Here is a 26156-nt window from a genome sequence, read left to right as displayed (position 1 = left end):
TGTTTCTTGAATTAAGTTTATTATGTGTGGTGATTTGCTCCTAGAGGCTTTTGTTGTTATTTGTTGTAGTCACTGTGCTGGTAATGAGCCTGCTCCCAGCATAGCTTGGCACGTGCAGCATAGACAGTTTATTTGCATTTGGCAGGACTCCATGGTGTACCCTGAACAAATGAATCAGCCTTTTGGGGGGATGGGGAAACTGAATCATAGGGAGACTGTGGGTCTTGTTCATGATCCCCAGTGATCCTGAGATGGGGGAATACCAGAGAGTTCTGTGTTCTGTTCCTAACTGGGTTATTCCTTAGCCTGTGGAGTCTCGAGTCCCGTGTAATTCGGCCATGAAAGCACAAAGCCAGGAAGGAGAAGTGAAGGAACCATTCACCGAGCGTCTGAGTCAGACAGCAATCACATGAGGTGCTTTACACAGGACTCACGTGTAAAGCAGGAGTGGCTAATAATAGTTCAACAGTCCAGGATTCTGATCCAGTCTCAGGACTGTCTGCTTTATTGTAATAAACACTTTGTCTGGCAGCTGCATTGACCCAAACCATTTTAAGAACTTAAAAAAAAAGTTAGGGAAAAAAACCGTCAAGAGTGTTCCCAAAGCCAGCACACTAAAGCTTGTACACATCTGATTCTCGTAAACAACCTGGTAAGATACACAGAGCAGGTGATACTCCTTCACGAGTCGAAGAGGTCATGGAACTTACTGGGGTCACATAATAAATAGCAGACTGAGGATTGAACCCAGGTTTTCTGCTGAATCACCACTCAAGATTCTCTAAGATTACCATGAAATGGTATGTCACCTCGGAATTTCATATTTTCAGCTCCTGTGCATACCTCCCTTGTTGAGCCTTCATAAGTCAAACCTGGAAAGTTGCAGAAATTCCTGGCTGGGAAATGTAATGCAGGTCTGAGTTAAAGAGAGGACGCCTTGGTTAGCAAGAAGAGCCTGGAAGACAGAGCCCGAAGTCCTTCCTTTGCCACTTCGTGGTTTTATATTTATAGTTAAGTTACTTAGCTGCTTCATGCCCCAATTTCTTCATCTTTAAGATAGGATAATCATAGCAATTGTTCCTAGAATAGTTGTAAGGATGAAATGATTCAATATATGTAAAGTGCTTAGTTCAGTGCCTTGCACACTGTAAATGTATGTAGTTTTTATTATTATGGTAAATACCCCACAGCTTGTAAAAACCGCAAAAAGTAATCTCCCTCTTGTTTTCTCCTTACTTTCTTGTTGAAGAATTACAGGGAAATAATCTGTCTGTTCTTCAGCTTCCTCCTCCTCCCCCTGCTCCTTCTCCTCCTCTTCCCCTTCTTCCACAGGTCAGCCTGGCTCAGAGCTTACGGGAAACACCAGGGACATTCATTTGATTATGGCGTTTGTTTGGTTCAGGGCATCTTATATAATGTTCTGCCTCGTGACCTAGGCATGGAAGAAGAGTTGTTCCCAGGCCTAGACCTGGGAGCAAGGTTGGTATTCTTAGTCGTTTGCAGCAAGGCACAAAGCTGATTTCCATCCATCAATCCAACACTGGGCAGCATTGTTTATTAGATAAAATCATGTCAGTAGGACTCTCTTATACCTTTTCCCTTGTGCCTCCCACCCCACCTCGGGACCCTCCGGGGTCTGGCCTCCCCGTGAGCTGGCCTGACTGAGCTACTAGGTACCTCTTTCAGGGCCCACTAGCCCCGTCTGATTGCCTCCTCTTCCTTCTGCCAGTTGCCACGCTTTCTAGGTGTCTGGTTACATCTTAGGTATTCATGGAAAGAATTAATGAATAAACAAATATATTGAGGCAATATAATAAGCAGTACCAAGTTAATAACATCCTCTGCCTGGCCCAGGGCCTGGCACAAGGCAGCAGCTCAATGAAAATTTGTTGAATAAATTATGACTTTTGGTGTAAAATACATTTACTGTCCTAACCATGTGTTTGAAGCCTAGTTCAAATACTGCTTTCTTTGTAAAGCTGTTCTCGTATCAAATATAAATTCTCCCACTTCTGTGTGCTAATAGAACTTTATGAGAAAATTTGTATGTATAAAGTTTATACTATATTCTTTATTTAGGGAAAGAGAAAAACTCAACTTTTCACTTCTCTAATTCTCGTAAGAACCATGTAAGGATTATCATCTTCATTTTATATTTGAAGAAATAGGGCCTAAGGGGTAAGAAAGATCCCAAGTTTATGCCGTTCATAATTAGCAAAGCTGACCCCAGAACTTACTTTCAGCTACTCAGTTATTTCTGTCAGAATATATTATGCAGGGGCGCCTGGGTGGCACAGCGGTTAAGCGTCTGCCTTCGGCTCAGGGCGTGATCCCGGCGTTATGGGATCGAGCCCCACATCAGGCTCCTCTGCTATGAGCCTGCTTCTTCCTCTCCCACTCCCCCTGCCTGTGTTCCCTCTCTCGCTGGCTGTCTCTCTCTCTGTCAAATAAATAAATCTTTTAAAAAAAGAAAAAAAAATATATTATGCAGGTGAACGTGTGTTTTATTTAGTTGTGCACAAGTTCTAATTTCACCACAAGAATGGAAGCCGCTTTTTCATCTAAGGACTGTCTCTGTCTCATATGTTTGCCTGTGTTCCCCAGGGCTTCACACGTAAGTGTTTGAAGGCAAATTGCCAATTTTAATACAGTTCTTCGATGCTGCAAAGGGGTGACCAATGACAGAATTTCATACAGAATCAGTGCAGAGAGAAAAAGAAGGTTTAGGGAAAAGACAAATATCTTTCCCTATGTAGAGCTCCCTAATGGCCCTTCTTAATTTTTCAAGTTGGACTGTAGAACATACCCCTGTGGGTCCTCTTTCTGATGGTTTATACCCGGCCTGTGGAAGGTACCAGTAAGTAGAGCCTTTACGCTTTCTCATACCTGAGGTTGCGGCTCTGACACGTGGCACAGACTCAGGAGAACAGTGATGGTCCAGCGCTGCCAGTCCCGGGCCAAGGTCCTCCAGGGCTAACTGAGACTCATCACTATTAATATCTGAGTTTCTATTAATACCCTCTTTTCACTGTGAGCTAATTTAAATCTTCTGTTCTCTAAGCTATTCTTAGCTAAATGTTCTTGGGCCTAGGCCTGGTTCCCAATTACGGATCATAACTCTCCATTTTGGTTTTTCGTGTTTGCAGAAATAATAGGAATTATGCCCCTGTTGATTCTCAGAGGGGAGGTGGGGCTCTGTTGGAATTTTGGGTGGGACAATTCTTTGTTATGCAGAACACTCCATGCATTGTTTGAGGTTAGTATCATGTCCCCTGTCCTATAATGCCTGTATTGGTCCCTAGGCACTGTGACAATTTACCCCTCACCAAGCACACATATATTTCCAAGCCCTTGGATAGTGGGCAGTTCTGCCACTGGTTGAAAGCCACTATAACCTGATACCTATTTCTGGCAGCTTGATCCCTGTTGACTTTTGTCCCTGTCCAGGGCAGAACTAGGAATGGGGATGTATCCCTCTACATTTCGAGAAAAGGTTTCCAGCTTCTCCAGAGCTTCTGTCTTTGTGGGAGGCAAATTAAGGCTCTGAAATGGGATCTCCTCAGGGATTGGGCTGCTGAGACCCAACTGAATGTCACTGTTACCCTGTCAAAACAAGTTTTAACCACACATTGGGATGAGGTGGTGGTAGGTAGGGAATGGGGAATGACTGTTAATGAGTAAATGAGTGTGGGGTTTCTTTTGGGTGGAAAAGAATTAGGGCGGAATTAGGTGCTGGCGGTGGTTACACAACCTTCTAAATATAGTAAAAGCTTCTGAATTGTATGCTTTATAGAGTGAATTTTATGGTATGTGAATCACATCTTAATTTTAAAAAAAATGCATGAGTCTGCTCTTAGTATTTTCCCCACCTATCACCCAGTTTCTCAAGCTTGCAACTTAAACAGTCTTACAGTCACTTTGGACACTTGCCTTTCCCTTAGTTTCCATTTCTAATGGGTCACTAAGACCTAACTTCTAAGTCATTCTCAGTTCCTTTCCGCTCTCTGTCCCTGTTACCAATGACCCCACTCAAGTTCTCTTCCCTTGCCTGTACTATTGTGACCATCTCAGTTTCTTTTCTTGTCTCTAGACTCTGCCCACCCTCATCATCCTTCCAGGATACTTCTAATTATGTCTTCTACAGCGTTTTATTGTGAAATATAATATGCATAGAAAAATGAATGAAACATACAGAACAATCAAGGAAACACTCGTATTGCTACTACTCAAGTCATAAAAAATTGACACCTCCTAATCATATCCTTCTTACTTCACTCCTGCCCCCTCCCCCGCCCAAGTATGGCGACTTTTGTACTTTTGTTTATAGCTTTACCGTGAGTATGTGTATCCCTAAGCAGTAGTGTTAGTTTTGTCCATTTTTGAACTTTATATAAATGAAGTCACATGGTCAGTCTTTCTTCCTGCTCTCAGCTTTAAGATTCTTTCATGTTGTTGTGTGTAGCTCAGTTGTATATTTTTAAAAGTAATTATTTTAGAGAGCATGCACAAGCAGGGAGAGGGGGCAAAGGGAGAGGGAAAGAATCTCAAGTAGACTCCCTGCTGAATGTGGAGCCAACATGGGGCTCCATCTTGTGACCCCAAGATCATCCTCTGATTCTGTTTCTTCCAGTCACCTAGATGGTAAGTCCATGCTGCATGGTGTGGCAGCATTCGAGGCTTTCTGTGATCTGATCTTAACCTCCCTCCCTAGCCTCATTTGTTTTGACCTCTCCCCCTACATTGTTTCCTTTAATCACACAAAGAACTTGCCATTCCCAGAAGATGCCATGTATTTCTGTGCCTCCGTGTGCTTAAAATCTGGAATTTCCTCCTACCCCCTCCCCTTGGCATATTCTGTGACTCCCTTCCCAAGGTACAATAATCAGTCTCTTTCCTGTTTTCTGTAATTCTTTATGCCCTCCTCCCCTTTTAACACAAGATGCCTGAATTAGAATAACGGATCATGGTTATTGAACATATAAAGTGAGCCAGGTGCTGAGGTTGGATTGGTACGAAGTAGATGCTCAATAAATGTTACTTTCTTCCCCACTTTGTATGGTGGATGCTCAGTCCTGTAGTTGAATTCTTTGAGGGTGACTGCATTCCATCTCTACATCTGCAGTAGAGACTATTGCAAACTACTTTCTCTACTCAGGAGCATCCTTTTGAAACCTTTCATAATGATCAAATTTCTGGCTGATGCGAGCAATCACTCAGGTATTTGGAGATTCCAAGAGGCTTTGTGCCTAAAGAAGGTGACTGTCATCTATTTATAGTTTGTTTAATGTTTAATTTCAAAACTTTGAAAATGAATTTTTATTGTACATTTAAACATTTGTTACTTTACGAACTTGTTTAAATTCTCTTACTATAATTGCAGTTGTAAGCTTAATTTGGCTGTTTTTCTTGAATACTTCAAAAAACTTAAATAGTAGATAAGACATATACAAATACAGTGATCACAAATCTTATGTGTATATTTATGCTTAATCTTACCCTAAAACATCAACACCTTGAGTTTAGTTAATTACATTATTTTTGTACTAATTTGCATGTTCTCCTCTGGCATCACTATGTTTATTTTTATATCTTCCCAAGACTTAAGTTATAATTTTAACTTCCCCAGGAAAATAACCTTTCCCAGAGAAGTAACAAGAAAATAACCTAACCAGAATGAAAAGTGAAAAGAACACCTTTTGAAATGGCCAAGCGCTGGTTTCCAGTGACAGGCTGATTGATCTTTGGTTGGGGCACATGGCTTGGTTGCTGTCTCAGTGTTGTAGACCTGCCTCTGGTTATGAGGGCTGAGCTTCCTTTTTTGAGATGAGCCTCAGTTACGTTAATGCAACTTCAGCTAAGGACTTTTATATATCTTTTACTTTCTTATATTTTCATATTTTACCTTGACATGAGGGATTTTTTAGTCTCATGCTTGGCCAGAGTTATAAAATACTGTTTAGTAATTATGATGTAGTGACCTGAACGTTAGCATTATTCAGAACTTACTTATGCCTCAGTAGTATATCAGTATAATTAGTGGTGTATCTAGGGCAGTGGTTTTCAAAGTGTGGTTCTAGGAATAGCAGCATCAGCATCTTCTGGAGAGTTTTTAGAGATACAAATTCTCATACCCCCTACTCCACACCTTCTAAATCAGAAACTCTGGGAATGGGGCCCAAAAATCTGCAATTTAACATGTCCCGTAGGTGATGCTGATGCATGCTTTGTTTTTCCTGCTGCATGTTAAAGTTTGGGAAGCACTGCTAGAAGTTGAGAGAATATGAGTTCGTGGAGTCAGCTGTCTTTTACAGGCTGAAGTATTGCCTTAAAATGTACTATTGCACACTCATTCTACCTGGCCAGTCAGTGTACATGACCACCAGTGCTTTTTAACTGTTAATCCCCTCTGCTTTTTGTTAGCTATCTGTGTGACCACCAATGCTGATCAGTCGTTCCTGTTGTTTGTATAATTTCTACTCTTTTTTTTTGGTGGTTATTTTTTAATTTCTACTCTTTCTTGTACTTCTTACTTGTGGCTTCCTTTATTGATTCTTTCTCTTCTTATGCAGATAGAAATAGATACACATCTATACTTTATATCACATATATTGCTTAGTAGAAGAGAGGAGATGTCCAACGTATTGACACCCTTCTTAGGAAACTCAATAAAAATACCAAACAAATCCTATTATAGTTACCTGTCTTTTGTATTAAAAAAGAAAACCTTTATACACTTATTCCTTTGAATATCATAAACTCCTGTTTTCACAGGCTCAACTTTTAGACTTAAAAGGTTACAACTTGGACATTAGGAATCACTTTAAATCTAATCCTTCTAATTTTCAGCAGTTATTAACATTTTTTTCCTCTGTACATTTTATTTTTTTAAAGATTTATTTATTTATTTTAGAGAGAGAGAGAGACAGAGTGAGTGGGGGAGGAGGGGCCGAGAGAGAATCCCAAGCAGACTCCGTGCTGAGCGTGGAGCCCAATGTGGGGATCAACCCTACAACCTCGAGGTCATGACCTGAGCCGAAATCTAGAGTCAGTTGCTCAGCTGACTGAGCCACCCAGGCATCCCTCTCTGTACATTTTAAATCAGCCCTTGCTTTTATTATTCAATAAACAGTGCATGTAGACCTAATTCTTTTTTTTAATTCCACAATATAGAATCAACTCCCCTCCAAAGTATTGTGATTGCTTTGGCAGAGAATAATACTAAGGACCCACCTCCAGGACTGCAGGTGCACATGAGAGACTGTGGTGTTCACAAGCACTGGTGTCATGAGCCACTTCCAGTGACTGAGTTAGAAAGTTAATTTTTTTCAAAGTTAACCGTTTATATGTGGGTGCTATAGCTAACTTTCCTTAGAGTGTGTGGTTGTATTGACCCTCTTTTATACAGACACCAGGAAGTATTTTTAGTTACCTACTCTGGTCTCTGAATTATGCCCAAATACGGGGTTGATTAGAGACACATGTTCAAAACAATGAGAAGATAAAGTTTTTATTTGTATGTAACACTTTTTTAAAAATGAATGTATTTTGCCTTATTTTTTCCTATTACCATGTGAGGTAGGTGGAATTTGCTCCATTTTACAGATAAGGAAACTAAGGCTCACAGAGGTTAAGTGACTCATTAGGGTCATACAGCTAGTAAGTGATATCTGGAATTTGAACCACAGCTTCAAATTCTAAATCCTACCTATTTTCCATTGTACCACGCATTACCATGCATCTTTTCCGTCTTTTGTTTTCAAGAATCTTACAAAACACTTGTGCATCTGAAATAACATAAATAACATTCAAAATGAAACTTAGAGCTCTAAATGAAGAACTGCTTACACATGAAATCTCTACTGATAATCCTTTTAGAGAAATTTCCTATTCTAATTCTGCTCTACATTGATTGCTTTAGAAAGTATGCAGGTTTGGATTTGGTTGGGTTTGATTAATGCAGATTAATAAATCATGTTCTAGTTTCTGGAAAGCTCATTTCAGTTTAGGATACAGTATAGTAAAGTGGAAGATTCTAACAAAAATAAAGTACCAAATTTCGAAGTATAAGTCAGGCATGGTGAAGAGGTATAAATTTAATATAGGGGTATGCATTCTACATATTAAACTGCTGAAATTGATTCTGTATTTTTGACTACTGCAGTGTAACATTTTTTAATCAGATAAGAGTTAAGGTCAGAAATGGTTTGTTTCAGTCAGAGAGTTTTATTTAGAAAGTTACCATGGTTTGAGCCTGGGAGATACTTGACTTTTCCTTGAGGAAACCATAGCTCCCCAACTGGAATCTGCTAACTTTTGCTCTGAAGTCATGGAAGAAATTGGGACCTTGGGAAAGTTTCTAGAGCCCCAAAGGGCACCATGTCAGAGAGTCAGGGTGCCTCAAGATGGAAAAATTATCTAAAAACTGAGTCCCTCGTCTGGTATTTATTCAGCTTTATTGTTCACTCAGACAAAGGTGGAGAGGGTGCCTAGAAATAAAAGAATTAGGTAGGTGGTTTATACTTCTTAAGATGAAAGGTCCTGGTGCTTCTATTTCCTGAAGTGGCCAGTACCTGACTCCACAGAGACAACTCTGAATCAGCTCAGTGGCTGCCATTAGTCTATACAGTTATCATGGAGGCTTTGGAGCCTCCAGAGCCCTAGTGTGCCACTTCCCTTCTCTGTCAGATCCTCTGTTCCACTTTCAGGATTCATTCCTATCTTCAAATCTGATCTCCAATCTGGGATCATTCTAAAATAAATATAAATTATTATAGACCACTGCTAGGAAATTCTGGGAATTTAGAAGATAGGTTGTATACGTGTATCAACTTACCACGATGTACATTTTGATTATCTTGCAATTTTTTATGTCATTTATACCTCAGTAAAGCTGAAAAAAATAAGCTTCCCCAAATTAAAAAAAGTATGTATATTTTTACATACTCATTTTAGAGTGAAAAACTTTGGGTCCTATCTTTTTAAAAAAAAAAATACTGGTATGGCGATACATGGCATGGCAAAAAGGAGACTTGGATTCTTCTTCCAGCTCTGTATGGAACTTCCATGTATGAGGTTAGTAAGTCATTACTATTTTCTGGATGAATGTTCCTTGATCTGTAAAATGATGATGATAATCCCTTTCTTGCCTTTTCATAAAACAATTTTGAAAATACAAAAAAAAAAAAAGAGGTTTATACTCTGATAGCCTATCAGTACTGGTTCTTCAACCAGCATTCTGTTTAGCTGTTGCTTTGTGAAGGGGAAGATGGGCATGGTCCCTGTCCTTCCAGAGAGTCCCCCCATCAAATGCTTTTGAATAGAATCTTGAAGGATTAGTAGTATTTGACAGAGAACATCTCAAAGGCACCAACTACAGGGCTTCTGAGTTGAAGCACGTAATTCTGCCTGGAATCTAGGATGTTTATATGAGTAGGAATAAGAGTAGAGGGAATGGTGTAGAAGGCAATTACAGGAAGCAACCTGGGGCCAAATGAAAGAGTCTCCAGAGACGAGTTTTAACTTCATACTGCAAGCCAGTGCCTCCCAAACTGTAGAAAAAGAGTCCATCAAAAATGGATCAGCCCATCACTACCAATATTACAGACTTTAAAAAATAAATAGGTTAGTAGTTTCCAGGGTCTGGGAAGGAGGGAGAATGGATAGCGATTATTAAGGGAGATAGGATTTCTTTTTGGGGTGATGAAAATGTTCTGGAATTAGGTAGTAGTGATGGTTGTACAGCCTTGTGAATATACTAAAAAAACATTGAACTGTATACTTTAAAAGGGTGAATTTTATGGCATGTGAATTATATCTCAGTTTTTTAAAAAGGGTAAAATAAGAATATTATGAACAACTTTATCTGAGTAAATTTGATAATTTATATGCTGTTGACAAATTCCATGAAAGACAAAGCTGACACAGAGGAAAGTAAAAATCGAAATAGCCCTTGTATCTATTAAATAACTTAAATTCTAATTAAAAATCTTTCCCAAAGAAAACTCCAAGCCTGATGGTTTCTCTGATAAATTCTATCCAACATTTAAGGAAGAAATGATACCATGTCATTTTTCTCCAAATTGATCTCTAGATTTAATGCAATCCCAGTCAAAATCCCCACACCATGGGGTGGTTTTTTGTTTTTTTGTTTTGTAGAAATTGACAAGCTGTTTCTAAAAATTGTATGGAAATGCAAAGGAACTAGAATAGCCAAAACAATTTTGAAAAAGAGCAAAGTTGGAGGACTCACATTACCTGATTTCAAGACTAACTATAAAACTAGTAATGAAGACAGTATGGTATTGGCATAAGTATATATATGGATATATATAGAGAGAGAGAAATTGAATATAACAGAGAATCCAGAAGTAGACCTACATATATTTGGTCATTGACTTGCAACAAAAAGACCAAGGCAATCTCATATGGAAAGGTTTTTTTTTTTTCAGGACACAGTGGAACAACTGGATATCCATATGAAAAACATAGGTCATGATCTTTACCTCACAGCCTGCACCAAGATGGAACATAGACCTAAACATAAAAACTGAAACTATAAAACTTCTAAGAGAAAATCTTTTTGACCTTGGGGTAGACAGGAATTTTTTTTAGATAAGAAATAGAAGACAGAAAAAAAGCCTGAGCTATTAAAAAATGATAAATTTGATGTCTTCAAAATTAAAGATATTTGCTCTTAAGAGATACCATTTAATAAATGAAAAAGCAAGCCACAGACTGGAAGAAATATTCTCAGTACATATATTTGACAAAGGACTGTACCCAGAAATATATAAAGAACTCCTACCACTCAAAAAAACAAAACAAAACAAAACAAAACAAAACAAAACACCTCTGGAAGTACAGCCCAGATCTCCATGATCCATCTATTCTTCCAGTGCAGCTCACTGAATTGTAACCATATTTTATCAACCATTGTTAATAATGTACTGTGTTTCTCCAAGTGGGATTCTTGGACACTCTGTAGTATCCCTGGACCATTTATATCCCTTGACCCCCCTCCAGACCAAGCGAGTCTAAATCTCTATTGGGCCTGGGACCTGGGAATATCTGCATTAGAACATGTGTCTCAGAAATTCTGATACACTCAGGTTTTGAGTACCGCTGTTGAAGCAAGGAAGTCACACAATCAGGTAAGTGTTTAAGAAAGTATGAAACCAGGTCTTTAGGGAAGCCAAAGCCCAGGAGTCTTCTCTTCTCCTGTTACTTGAAGTGGGGTAGTCTGATAAGAGAAGACTTTGTCCTAGAGGAAAGAAAACAGTTTAACTATATTGATGGGCATTATTTATCTATCTTTCCTTCAACTTTGCCCTGTTTTTTTCTGGTAACCTTTACTTAATTCAGAGCTTTAAATACAACTTAGAGCATTCAGGGACATGAAAAGGAGGTTCCTCAATGGAATGACCTTTGTTTCTCCAAAACACAAAGGGTTGGCAACAGCTCATTTGTTGTTTTGTCAATGGGAGAGGTAATTCCACTAATGGATTCCCTGAGTCCTCTGCAGAAAAATTGACCTGGTCTTTGGGGAATCAATCTCATAGAATTTAGTCAATGTAATCACTCATAAGGCTCTTTGGTTTCCCAGATGTGACCCTCTTTCTCTCACACATGTCAAATTCATTTTACTTCTTTGTTTTTGATGCATTCAAGGCAAAGAATGGGCAGAGTGCACTGTGATAGGCTTGTCAGAGAGATGTGGCTGTGGTTCTCACCATTAGTCATGACACAGCCCAACTACTTGTTCAAGGAGAAAATCTTGGGAGTCCATCCTTACTCTTCCTTCTCCCATATTCCCCATATCTCCCATATCCTCCCACATCCCCCGTATTGCCAAGTTGGTCATTTCATCCTCTGAAGTGTATCTTGGATACGTATGTCCTTTGCCACTGGTCCAAATCGCCTTTCTTTCTTTCTTTTTTTCTTTCTTTCTTTCTTTCTTTCTTTCTGTCTGTCTGTCTGTCTGTCTTTCTTTTTTAAGGACTTTATTTGTTTGAGACAGATAGAAAGCATGAGCAGGGGGAGAGGGAGAGGGAGAAGCAGACTCCCTGCTGAGCCAGGAGTACCCAATAGCTCAATCCCAGGACCCTGGGATCATGACCTGAGCCGAAGGCAGGTGCTTACCATCTGAGCCACCCAGGCACCCCAAATCACCTTTATTTCTTGAGCAGCTCTCTGTCTGGCCTCTCTGTTCATGCTCTTTGCCCTCTTCACTCCATTTGCCACAAGCTAGAATGATCTTTAGAAAATGTAAATATGAAAAAAAAAAGTAAAACCAGTGGTCTCATGTTCTATTTAAAAAAAAAAATATCTAAGTATATAAATTAAAATGTAAAGTTCCCTTATTTCGTTTCTCTTATATACCCATTCTCCTCCACAAGGAACCACTGGTACCATTTTGGAATGCTTTTCTTTTTTTTATTTATTTATTTTTTTTATTTTATTTTTTTTTAAAGATTTTATTTATTTATTCGACAGAGATAGAGACCGCCAGTGAGAGAAGGAACACAAGCAGGGGGAGTGGGAGAGGAAGAAGCAGGCTCATAGCGGAGGAGCCTGATGTGGGGCTCGATCCCATAACGCCGGGATCACGCCCTGAGGCGAAGGCAGACGCTTAACCGCTATGCCACCCAGGCGCCCCTTGGAATGCTTTTCTAAGCATTTGCAAAACACAAGATTTGTGTGTGTGTGTGTGTATGTATATTGTACATACACATATATGTATGGTGATGTGCATATACATGTGTCCATAAATAGGATCATACTACATTGTTCTTGAGCTTGTTTCTTCAGTTACTGATATATCGATACATATATTTATCTCTGATATGTTGGGATCTTGTTCTAGTTAAGATAAAATCTAAACTTCATTAAATGACCTACAAGGCAGTCGTGATCTATCACTGCCTTTCTCTCTTGTAAGCTTCCACTCTGCTCACTAGGCTTCATCCATGACCCCTTGTCAGGTCCTCCCATGAGCCAAGCTTTATTTCTCCTCAGGGCCTTTGGTTGCTCGCCTGGGGACATGACAGTGGTTCCCACATGGTGGACTGAGTCCTTGAAAACATGTACACTTACCCAATTCACTGAATTTATAAGTATTCATACTTTTAAAAAATGTAGACATAGTAATGAATAAAATAATTGAGTTAATGAATTGATAGTGGTTTTTATTTATTAGCTAATAATACTATACGTCATTTTGCTCTGTGGGGGGATTCTCAAACTTTAAATTTTACATTAATACTTGATATTAAGAATGATTGGCCTGTACACCAAAACTAACATAACATTGAGTGTCAACTACAACTTTAAAACAAGTGATTGACCTACAGAAAAAAAAAACAAACCATAAAACTCAGCATGTGATCTTAAAATCATCTCAAACCACTTTTCCAACCTTCCTTTCCTTATTTCCTTTCCACACAGTTTTTCATCCTCCTTCCTTCAGCTTTACCAAACTTAGCTTTATTATTTGAACACACCAAACTTTCCCATATATAGTCATTTCTCCTAATCACAGATGTCAGATTCTGCATTTGCAAATTCACCTACTTGCTAAAATTGATTTATGACACCCCCCCCCAAAAGCAAAATCCAGAGTGTTTTCTTTCACGGCCGGTCACAGACATGCACGTGTGTAGCGCAGTGAAAAATTTCAGTCCCTCACACATACACTCCCAGCTGAGGTAGAGCAAAGTGATGCCCTGCCGTCTTGCTTCAGCTCTCATGCCATAAACTAGTGTTCTTTTCTCCACCTGTTTAATGCCATCTTTGTCACATTTGTGTGCTTTTTCTTAGTGGTTTTGCTGTTTAAAAAGGCCCCGAAGCAGAGTTCTAGAGTGCTGTCTAGGGTTCCAAAGCTCAAGAAAATCGCACCGTGCCTTACAGAGAAAACACGAACATTTACAAGCTTCATTCAGACTTGAGTTACAGTGTTGTTGGCTGAATTCAGTATTAATGAGTCAACAATATCTATTAAATAAGGAGTCCTTAAACACAAACATGAATGAAATAAGATTATATATTGATTAACAAAAATATTGTGACTGTAGGCTTGCAGGAGCCTAACCCTGGTTTTCCCCTACAAAAAATGAATCCGCATTCACTAATTTAGTGTTCATGGTGACTCGACCATCACTACTGTGAATAACAAGAGTTAACTGTACTCCTATTATTCCCTTTTCCTGAAAAGCTGCCCCTCCAGCACGGTTTCTTCAACTAGTAAAACTCCTCTTATCCTCCAAGACACAACCCAAATATTGCTTGTGCCCTGCAGCTCTCCCTGACTCAGGCCAAGAGTGGTTCTCAGGCAGAGTGGTTCTCTGTTCACAACCACTAGTAGAGCGGTGACCTCAGAGGACTAAGTTACCTGTGTCCTTACCATAGACAGTGAGGTCCTAAAGGACCTGGTACTGATAGGTTTGATAAATGTTGATCGAAGGAGGTGGGGGAACTAAAAAGGAATGGAAAAGGAATGGGAAGTGAAGGACACTGAAAGTGGATTGCATAACAAATATGGTAAGACCTTCTGGGCAGGGCCCCTGAGTTACTCTTGTGGTAGCAAACAATTCTGGGTCTCAGTATAGGATGCATGCTGAAAACCTGTGTTGAGAAAAGAGTTTAAGTTGCTAAGCCAAAAGGTGGAAAACCTGGCTCCAGGATCAGCTTGATTTAGTACTCACATTGCATCAGAATCCATCTTTCTTTTTTCTTTTTTTTTTTTTTTTTATGGGTACCTCTGAGGCCTGGGACAAAGACTGAGGCTCAGGATCGCTTTTAGGTTTCAGCTGTCTGCAGGCAGGGACCAGGAAAGACACAGCCCTCTGATCTGTGAATCCTCCAGGGAGAAAGTGCATGAGGCCAGCTTGCCTATTCAATGCAGTTGAACAATTCTGTGAAATATATAATTACATATCTCCTCCAGGCCTGCAACACTGGCAGTGGCCAAGAGACGAAGAGGATCCATCTTTCTAACCCAACAGTCTCTGGCTTAGCTGTCTTCAAATTCCAAATGGTGGTCACTACAACTTCAGACTCCTATCATTACAACTTTCTGTCCAGTGAAAGAGATAGCCCACTTTGAGTAAGACAAATTGAAGTCCTGGAGTAGAATCTTAATGACTGTGCAAGCTGGCTCCAATCATGTGCCCATTGCTGAACCAAGCATTAATTGGCTTAATCTAGGATCCCATGATTTCTACCCCCTGAAGCCTAGGGTCGGAGTCAGTTTCACGTAAAATATCACATAGAAGTGATCTTTTGTGTTTATGGTTTCTGTGCACCATCTCACCCAGGAAAGAGATGGTTAGAATCCTGGAATTGTTACTTGAGCAGGACATCTGACTAAAAGGTTTTGTTTGTTTTTTTACCAAAGAGGAACAAAGAGATATTCTTTTTCTTTTTTCTTTTCTTTTCTTTTTTTTTTTTTTTTTTTTTGGTATACTTTCATTGAAGAGTTCTAAAGTACATAACATGTACCAAGTACTTTCCTAAATGCTGGTGGTACAAAAGCTCCCTGACCTCACAATGTCTTGTGGTGAGATAAAGTTTATTCTCTTCCCTAGGAACAAATAAGGTTCATTGGAATCAGAGGAAAGCTTGATTACTCAGATGAATGAGTCAAGAGCATGTAATTATGCTACCCTCTCCTAGGGGATTTAGAATCGAGGAGTGGAAATAATTCTGGACTAGAAGCTGAGACCTGCATTCTAATCCCTCTGTTTCTATTGCCAGCTGTGAACTTGACCTTTCATAGATGCTCTGGCCAGTGTGTCCCAAAGTGTAGTCATCAGTTTATCTGTATTAGCTTCTCAAGTTCTTTCTGGGCCCTAGCTCTGACCTGCCAGAAGATCTGGGGTTGTGATCTCTGCCAATTGTTTAGCCTCAATGAAACTCATTTTTCTCATCTGTAAAAAGGGGATCATATTTGCCTTGCGGCATTGGTTTGGATTAAAATGTGATAATGAATAGAAAGCACATAATATGTAGCAGGAGCTCAGCAAGTGCCATTTTTCTTTGTCCCTCAGAGTGTAAAGCCACTGTGGCCGAGAGTAGTTGAAGGATTCCTAGAGTAAGAATAGCAAGAAGGCCTTCCTCACTCAGGAAGCATTCCTCCAGAAATATGTGACCATTACGTGATCCCCTGGACTCTCTTATTGTTTGTTCTTAACTGTTATGGGACATGAGATTGGCCTAGTGTACTTCATTTTGCAGTGTGTTGGCAATTGGCTGTGCCTCACGTACTCACACATCAAGTCGAATTCTTCTACGTCTTTGTGGTTGAGCTGGAGGTTCACTAAGAGAAAGGTGAATGAGAGCATGTGTGTGTATGCATTTGTGATACGGATGAATGTTTTTTAAACCTATAAGGCAGAGAACTTTTTGAAGATGCAGATATTATGTTTTTAATATCCCTGACTGACAAGTTCAGTCTGTTGATACCATCCAGTAACCTCAGATTCTGAGGTTATGTTGTAACTAACTGTTATCCTCACTTGACAGGATTCTCCTGGTTAATTGGCAGTTTTTGGCTTTACCCTCATCAGAAAGAGGGAAGTTCAAAGGACACACCCATTTCTAGGAGTTACACAAAACCCTCTTCCAAGAAATGTCTTGACCTTTCTACAATTTTAACCACAAGACATGTGAGATTTGGTATCAGAAAGATGATATGAGGCTCTAAGTCCTTAGTCATCAAAGAAAAGTTCTGTTATCTTTGGTATAATACCTAAGGCAGGGCAGAAGATTCTGGAGTTTTAGAAATATTTTCAACTGTTCAGGCTGAAAGTGCAAGAACACATCCCTCTCTTTTAAGAATCTGAATAATCTGATTGAATGAGGTGTTACCACATTAGATTTTCTTGGTTAAAAATACATAAGACTCTCGAAATTGGAAGAGACCTTCGTCCTTTGTCTGTCTACTGATCCACTGCTTGAGCCCCCTTTTCAGTCTTCCCACCCCTAGCCTAAGCCAAAGGTCAGCAAACATATCTTGCCCAACACCTCTCTTTTTCTACATAGTTTAAACACAGCCATTCTCGTGTGCATACAAATTACTTATGGCTTCTTCCCTGCCACTATGGATTTGAGTAGTTGTGACAGACTCTACAGCCTGCAAAGCCTCAAGTATTTACTCTCTACGTTTTACAGAACAAGTTCGCTGACCCATGTCCTGGGCCATCTCCTCTCCAGTGTCTCCAACACTGAGTAGTTCTCCAGTTTCCAAGGGCCCTGCCATAGACCACTCTTTCAGACAATTTGTACTTACGTACACTGAGTGAAAATCTGCTTTTCTGTAGTATGCGCCTACTGGCACTAGTTCAACTTTAGTATGTGGGATCACCCAAAATAAATCAAATTGCTCTTCCGCATGTCAGCCCCTTATATCTTAGAACACTAAATCATGACTCCAGACGGAACCTCACTGAATCCTAGTACCATAGGATTTCAAGTCCCGTCACCACTGCCAGAACTGAACACAACATCCTGTGCGTTATGGCCAGTGTAAAGCTAAACTGGGGTCCCCCGGAGTTTTCTAGGTGCCAAGAGCAATAGGAAGACGTCATGCCTTATTCTACATGCTACCTTGGAATCTAAGCTAAAGAACAGAGACAGGTTCCTATGGAACGTGCGCTCTCTGCTCAGCTGCAGGGAGTGATGCAATTTCCAGGTCATATGTACCCATGGTACACGTCTGTGGTCTGAATGGTTGTGAAATGGTTTGTTGTTGTTGCTGTTTTTAATGAATTTGGGTACAAAAGGAAAACAGTCACTTCTGTTTCATCACAGAGAAGATGATGGTGTTCTCTTAATCACAGACACAAATGGAACTTTCTTTCTTTTTTTTTTTTTTAAAGACTTTATTTATTTATTTGACAGAGAGACAGCCAGCGAGAGAGAGAGAGAACACAAGCAGGGGGAGTGGGAGAGGAAGAAGCAGGCTCATAGCGGAAGACCCTGATGTGGGGCTCGATCCCATCACGCCGGGATCACACCCTGAGCCGAAGGCAGACGCTTAACCACTGTGCCACCCAGGCACTCCATGAACTTTCTTTCTTGAAAATAGGCCCCTCTACCATATACTTCTTTAAGCCCCATTGTTGAATAAAGTGATTTACATTGTCTTTTCCTTTCTGTCTCCTTGCCATCTTCTCTCACGATTACAGATTACTGCAACAGCTTTCTAAATAATTTTATCAGCGTCTTATTTTTCCTTTGTCTGGTTTGTTGTTATCATTCTGCCAGAAAACAGCACAGCAACGACAGTCCTGTCTCTGCTGATCTGTACTCTTCGGTGGCTCCCCATTACCAATAAAAGAAAAAATTTCTTAGGGTGGTGTTCAAGGCTTTCCAGAACCACCAAGCTCTTCCTTTTCTCCTTTTCCACATTTAAAATAGATTATTCCATATTCTCTGAACTGTCTTATATGTTCCCGTCCCCAGCCCTTGGTCATAGTGTGTACTCTGTAAGAAATGTTAATTTCTCCTTCCTTCATAAAACCATATATCAAAGCCTATCTTCTTCATTGTTCATATTCATTCATATTTCTCTCTTTCTCTCCCTGCCCCCCTTCCAGTTTGATTTCCCTGCTTAAAGTGGTGTAACAGTATATTATGTCTCTTTTTATGGTACTTATAAAAGTTTGCTTTTTTGAATTATTATTAAGTGGGCTCCACACCCAGTGTAGACTCTGAACTCATGACCCTGAGATCAAGTGTTGCATGCTCTATCAACTGAGCCAGCCAGGTGCCCCAAAATTTGCTTTTTATTTTAGGGACATGTGTTCATGTCGTTTCTTCCTGCAACATTATAAGTTCAAAAATTACTTGAAAGGAGTGGTTAGATCTTGCCTCTTCTCTATATCCCTCAAAACATTGAGCGGAATTTGTGCTTGTTTTCCTGAATACTGTGAAAGGAGCTTGTCGATTTGGCTTGAGCACTGAAGTAGCTGGAAGAACTGAGTGGAAGTAGATGATTTTGAGCCTGAGAGACTGGAAGAATAATCATACCTTTGACCAAAAGAGGCAGAACTCAGAGGAGTTGCTGATACAGGGCATGAAGAAGGAGAAAATGCTGGCTTCTTAATGATGATCAAGTAGAAAGAACAATGAGTGGGAAATGTGGGGGTCTTCTATAGTGAGAACTCTCTTGCCAATTTCATGATCTCGGCGTCTCCTTGGACTGCTTTAGACTCAAGAGCTATGTACTTACCCCTATCATGTCAAGTCTGGTTCAAGGTGCTTTTAGATTTTCAAACCTTACTTATTACCCTATGTACTAATATTAGTTTCGTATTTTCCCCATTTTATACATTTGGTTATTGAGGCTTAGGAAAGTTAAAAAAAATTGTCCAAGTTTATAGAGCAAGAACTAGGATGGTAATTTGGATCTTTTCACTCTGATCTGAAGCTTTTCTCATCTCACTCTACAGCATCTCCCTCATTCTGCTCTCCTCATTTCTCTGCATTTGTGCCCCTTTCTTTGAGTTTTCATTGATTTGAATTAATAGTATTTATTCTGCTTGGCTCGGTTACACCAGGAATTAGGCAGAATGTGATATCCTTTAAATCTCATATATTCTACTTGACATTTTTAAGTGGCTTAATATAGTTTATTATTGAAATTTGTTGTTTATTAATGAAACAGTTTCATGATGAGATATGTAAGCCTAAGTATGTATACTTGTGTTTTAATGAAATTTAGCTACTTTATGTAGTCCTATAATAAGAGTACCTATGCACCGAAGGAAGGCCCTGTGTGAGGATCTGGGGAAGAGGAAGACCAGAACCTCTATTCTGAAAGAGCTCTAGATGTTGGAACCTTGGGTGAAGGATGATCAAAAAAATGGTCACATTAAGGGTAGCATTGAAATATAAGCAAAACTTTGGATAATTTAGAAAAGAAGGAAGATTGGGAGACTTTTCAGACAGGAGGAATTGAGAGTGTGGAGGTAGAAAAGTATGTTTAGGGAACAGTGAATATTCAACTTGGTTTGAGTAGTTACAGTGTGTGTATTTATATATATTTTATATATATATATATATATATATATATGTATGTATGTATGTGTGTATATAACAAAGTATAAATAAAGGAGTAGAAATGAGATGGGAAAGTAGGTTTGAGCTAAGTTGTAAAGGCCCTAAAACTGAGCCACAGAACCAAAGAGTGCATCAACAGATGGAACGGATAAACACAATGTGACATATACACACGACGGAATATTATTCAGCCTTAAAAGGGAATGAAATTCTGACACATGTTACAACATGGATTAACACTGAAGACCTCATGCTAAGTGAAATAAGCCAGTCACAAAGGGGAAAATATTGTATGATTCAACATTATATGAGTAGTTAAATTCGTAGAGGCAGAACATTTAATGGTGGTCTTTAGGGACTTAGCAGAGTGGGGAATAGGGTGTGTTTAATGAACCCAGAATTTCAGTTGGGGAAGATGAAAAAGTTCTGGGGAAGGATGGTGTTGATGGCTGTACTGCAGTGTGAATGTGCTTATTGCCACAAAACTGTACACTTAAAGTGGTTAAAATAGTAAATTTTATGTTCAGTATGTTTTACCATGTTGAAAATAAATTTAAAATTTTTTAATTTAAAAAAACCCCTAAGCCATAGAAATTGAGCTTTGCTGTGCAGATGATGGAGAGTCATGAAATTTTTGGACAGTGTGAGCAGTAACATGGTCAGAATTTTGCTCAGATTAAACTGGACACATTGGTAAGTATTTAGTTAGGAAACTATGACAATAGCCCAGACTATACACATTAAGTGTTTAAAATAGAGCAGAAAACAAGCATGATATGGTACATGTATTTTGGTGGATAGATGTAAATAATTACTAGGAGTAGAACTGTGGGGTCCTGGGGTATATGTTCAGCTTTAGTAGATACTGCCATAGTTTCCCAAAGTGTTTATACCAATTTACACTCTTGCTAATAGGGTATGAGAGTTTCAGTTTCTCCGTATTCTTCTCAGTGCTTATGATTATCAGTCTTTGTTGTTACAGCCATGCTTGTGATTGTGTCCTGGTGTTAATTTGCATTTTCCCAATGACTAATGAAATCAAGATCTTTTTATATGCTTATTGCCTTTTGGATGTCTTTTGTTTAGTGGCTATTCAGATCTTTTGCCAATTTTTCTATCAAGTGGTCTTTCTCTTGCTAATATGTAGGAGGGTTTTCTTTTATGTGTGTTCTGAATATGAGTCCTCCATTGAATATATGTATTGCCAGTATCTCCTCTTACTCACTTGGCTTTACAAACTCTTGAAGGTGCCAGACACTAAGTTTAATGTAGTACCATGATTACTTTTTCTCCTGTATTAGTAACTTTTGAATAGTCAAAGCTTTGCCTACCCCAAAGTCATGAAGACATTTTCCTCTAAATGCTTTATTGCGGTATCTTTCACATTTAGATTTATAATGATCTGAAATTAATTTTCACACATGGCATGAGAATCTTTCCCTATAGGGGCGCCTGGGTGGCTCAGTCGTTACGCGTCTGCCTTCGGCTCAGGGCGTGATCCCAGTATTACGGGATTGAGCCCCACATCAGGATCCTTCGCTGGAAGCCTGTTTCTTCCTCTCCCACTCCCCCTGCTTATGTTCCCTCTCTCGCTGGCTGTCTCTATCTCTGTCAAATAAATAAATAAAATCTTTAAAAAAAAAAGAAGAAAAAGAAGAATATTTCCCTATAATTATCAAATGACCTATCACCATTTTTTAAAAAGATCGTTCTTTTCTCTATAGCAGTATCACCTTTTTCATAAATCTCGTGACGAAGTATGTATGGGTCTGTTTCTGAATTCTTCTGTTCCATTTGCCTGTTAGTCTCTCTTTTAGGCTCTCTTTTAAAATCTTCTAAATAGAAAAAGCTTTCCTGGGGCGCCTGGGTGGCACAGCGGTTAAGCGCCTGCCTTCGGCTCAGGGCGTGATCCCGGCGTTATGGGATCGAGCCCCACATCGGGCTCCTCTGCTATGAGCCTGCTTCTTTCTCTCCCACTCCCCCTGCTTGTGTTCCCTCTCTCGCTGGCTGTCTCTATCTCTGTCGAATAAATAAATAAAATCTTTAAAAAAAAAAAAAAAGAAAGAAAGAAAAAGCTTTCCTCCCAGTGGTTACCTTTGGTTATACCCACCTAGCCCTGGAAATGGAAAGTAGAATGTATTCATTATTTATTGCAGCATAACAAATGGCTTAAAACTTACTGTCTTAAAACAACAATAAATACTTAATATTTTGTATGGTTTCTGTGAGTCGGGAATTCAGGAGCACTTTAGCTTGGTGGATTTGGCTCAGGGTGTCTCATGAAATTGCAGTCAGAAAGTTGCCTACAACTGCAGACATCCGAAGGCTTGACTGGGGCTGAAGTATAGGCTTCCAAGAAGGGCTCATTTACACGGCTGGCAGGCCATAGTTCCTCACCATGTGCACTCCTCCTCAGTACTGCTTTAGTGTCCTTACAATATGGCAGCTGATCCAAAGGAGAACAGGAAAGAAGCTGTTGTGTCTTTATTTACTTAGCCTTCAAAGTCACACACTGTTGTTTATGCAATATTCTGTTTGTCATCCTTATTCAGTGTGGGAGGGGACCACAGAAGGCTGTACTAGGAAGTGAAACTCATTGGGGGCTATCTTGGAGACTAGCTACTACACAGAAAAACAAGGGAAGATAGTTGGCATCTTATGTATATTTTTATTATCTATCTGGGAACTTTTATTCTCTAAGGCCAAGAATCATGCCTTGTCTTTATAGTACAAGAATCTCTAGAGTTGGCATGTAGTTGGGAAGGTTGAGAAATACCAGTGACTCTTAATCTACTCCATATTGTATCCTCCTGCTCAGAAGCCTGAACTCTGAAGTTCATTCATATTTTCATATTGTGATTTCCTAAGATCCTCTCCCATCCCTGAGTGGGAAAGATGGAGGACAGCTGGATCTGGTCATAGTCATTAGCCAGCTATTAACAACCTTTCTCTCCCTGATGTTTATTTTTCTTGTCTGAGAAATAGTCATTTCCTCCTTATGGTTTTCTTCAAATACATTTCCTATCTATTAATGTTCTTTTTTTTAAGATTTTATTTATTTTTAGAGAGAGAGCACAAGTGGGAGGAGCAGAAGGAGAGGGAGAGAGAATCTCAAGCAAACTTTGCACTGAGTGTGGAGCCTGACACAGGGCTCAGTCCCATGATCCTGAGATCATGACCTGAGCTGAAACCAAGAGTTGGATGCTTAACTGACCGACTGTACCACCCAGGCAACCCCCTAGCTATGAACATTCTAATTCTCTTATGGAACAGTTTCCTTTTAATTAAACTTTATTTTGAGATAACTTTAGTTTCATAGGTAATTGTAAAAATAATAACAGAGATCATGCACTCTACTAGTGTACCCCCAGTGGTAACATCTTCTGAAACTATACTACAGTATCACAACAAGAATGTTGGTATTCATCAGAAACCGGGGATGGACTGTATGGTGACTAACATAATATAATAAAAAATCATTAAAAAAAAAAAAGAATGTTGGTATTGATATGGTCAATATCCAGAACATTTCCATCACCATAAGAATCTCTCATACCACCCTTTTATAGCCATACTCACATCTGTCCTACTCCAAGAGCCTCCTTAACCACTGACAGCCACTAATCTGTCCATTCCTAAATTCTGCCATTTCAAGCATGGTAGGTAAGTGCAGTCGTGCAGCATGTAGCCTTTTGGGATTGGCTTTGTTGACTCAGCATAACTCTCTGGAGATGCATTCAAGATTTTGCATGTGTCAATACTTTTTTTTTTTTATTGCTGAGTAGTATTCTATGGTGTGGATATACCACAGTTTATTTAGCTGTTCACCCATTGAAGGACACTTAGATTGTTCCAATTTGGAGCTATTATAAATAAAACTTAAACATTCATGTACAAGTTTTTGTATGAAATAAATCTTTATTTCTCTGGGATAAATACCCAGGAGAACAATTGCTGGGGTATATAGTAGTTGCATGTTTGGTTTTTTAAGAGATGGCCAAAGTAGGAGGGCCTGGGTGGCTCAGTCAGTTACATGTCAACTCTTGATTTCTATTCAGGTCATGATCTCAAGGTCATGAGATCAAGCCCTGTGTCGCAAGAGCCCTCTCTCCCAAAAAAACAAAACAAAATGAACAACAACAACAATAACAAAAACGGCCAAGTTGTTTTCCAGGATGGCTATATCATTTTAGATTATTACCAATAATGTTTGAGTGACCCATTTTCTCTGCCTTGTTACCAGGATTTTGTGTTGTCATGGTTTTTTATTTTAACCATTCTGATAGGTCTATGATAATATCTCATTGCATTTTAATTTGTGTTTCCAGAATGGCTAAAGCTGTTGAGCATCTTCCCATGTGCTTCTTGACCATCTGTATATTCCCTTCAGTGAAGTGTCTTTTCATGTCTTTTGCCCTGGTCCTAATTGGATTGTTTCCCTCTTTTAACTGTTGAGTGTTGAGAGTTCTTTATATGTTCTAGATACTATTCTTTGTTGAATATGTGGTCTGCAAATATTTTCTCCTACTCTACAGCTTGTCTTTCTATCTTTTAAAAATTTCATTATTTAAGCATGCTTGATATACAATGTTATTAGTTTGAGGTGCACAGCACAGTGATTTGACAGTTCTCTACATTATGCAGTGTTCTTCATGATAGTGTTACCATCTGTCATCATACAACATTATTACAGTATTATTGACTGTATTCCCCATGCTATCCTTTCATCTCTGTGACTTATTTATTTTATGACTGAGAGTTTATACCTCTTTATCCCTTTCAGCTGTTTCACACATTCCCCCCTTCCCCTCTCCTCTAGCAACTACCAGTTTATTCTCTACATTTATGAGTCTGTTTCTTGTTTGTTGTTGTTGTTTGCTTGTTTTGATTTTTAGATTCCACCAGTAAGTGAAATCATATGGTGTTTGTCTTTCTCTGATTAACTTATTTCACTTAGCGTAATACCCTCTAGGTCCATACATGTTGTCACAAATGGCAAGATCTCACTCTTTTAATGGTGAGTGACATTTGTGTGGTATGTCTGTAGATGTGTACACCACAGCTTCTTTATTCATTCGTCTGGCAATGGATACTTGAATTGCTTCCATATCTTGGCTGTTGTAAATAATGCTGAATGAATATAAAGGTGCATATTCAAATTAGTATTTTCAGGGACTTTTTTTAGGGGGGGGATAAATATCCAGGAGTGAAATGACCAGATTTTATGGTATTTCTCTTTTTAATTTTTTGAGGAATCACCATACTGTTTTCCACAGTGATTGCACCAATTTACATTTTTACCAACCCTTGTGCATAAGGGTTCCCTTTTCTCCACATCCTCGCCAACACTTGTTATTTCTTTTTAATAATAGCCATTCTGACTGGTATGGGGTGATAGCTCATTGTGGTTTTGATTTGCATTTCCCTGATGATTAGTGGTATTGAGCATCTTTTCATTTGTCTGTTAGCCATCTGTATGTCTTCTTTGGGAAAATGTCTACTCAGGTCCTCTACCCATTTTATAATTGGATTGATTTTGATTTTGATTTATTTATTTTTTTTGCCACTGAGTAGCATAAGTTCTTTATATACTTTTTATATTAACCCTTTATCAGATAAATCATTTGCAAATATCTTCTCGCACCCAGTAGGTTGCTTTTTTGTTTTGTTGATGGTTTCCCTAACTGTGAAAAAGCTTTTTATTTTGGTGTAGTCCCACTTGGTTTTTTTTTGCTTTTGTTTCCCTTGCCTGAGGAAAAATATCTGTAAATATATTGCTAAGGCTGATGTTCAAGAGACTGCTGCCTATGTTTTCATTTAGGAGTTTTATGGTTTCAGGTCTCATATTCAGGTCTTTAATCAATTTTGAGTTTATTTTAGTGTATGGTGTAAGAAATTTCATTCTTTTGCATGTAGCTGTCCAGTTTTCCCAACACCATTGATGAGAATGTCATTTCCCCATTGTATATTCTTGTCCCGTGTGTCATAGATTAATTGACCTTATAAGCATGAGTTTTTTTCTGGGCTCCCTATCCTGTTTGATTGATCTATGTGTTTATTTTTGTGCCAGTGCCATATGTTTTGATTATTATAGCTTT

At 39.1% G+C, this 26156-nt stretch overlaps 1 protein-coding gene across 3 annotated transcripts in view; it reads left to right on the top strand.

Moving 5' to 3' along the window:
- GAB2 (GRB2 associated binding protein 2) overlaps nucleotides 1–26156 on the top strand; it is a 183296-nt gene that overhangs the window by 95544 nt on the left and 61596 nt on the right. The gene's annotated exons all lie outside the window — the stretch shown is intronic.

This window comes from Ursus maritimus, unplaced genomic scaffold (assembly GCF_017311325.1).
Source record: "Ursus maritimus isolate PB19 unplaced genomic scaffold, ASM1731132v1 scaffold_16, whole genome shotgun sequence".
Taxonomy (NCBI): domain Eukaryota; kingdom Metazoa; phylum Chordata; class Mammalia; order Carnivora; family Ursidae; genus Ursus; species Ursus maritimus.
This window is presented reverse-complemented; position numbering and strand designations above follow the sequence as displayed.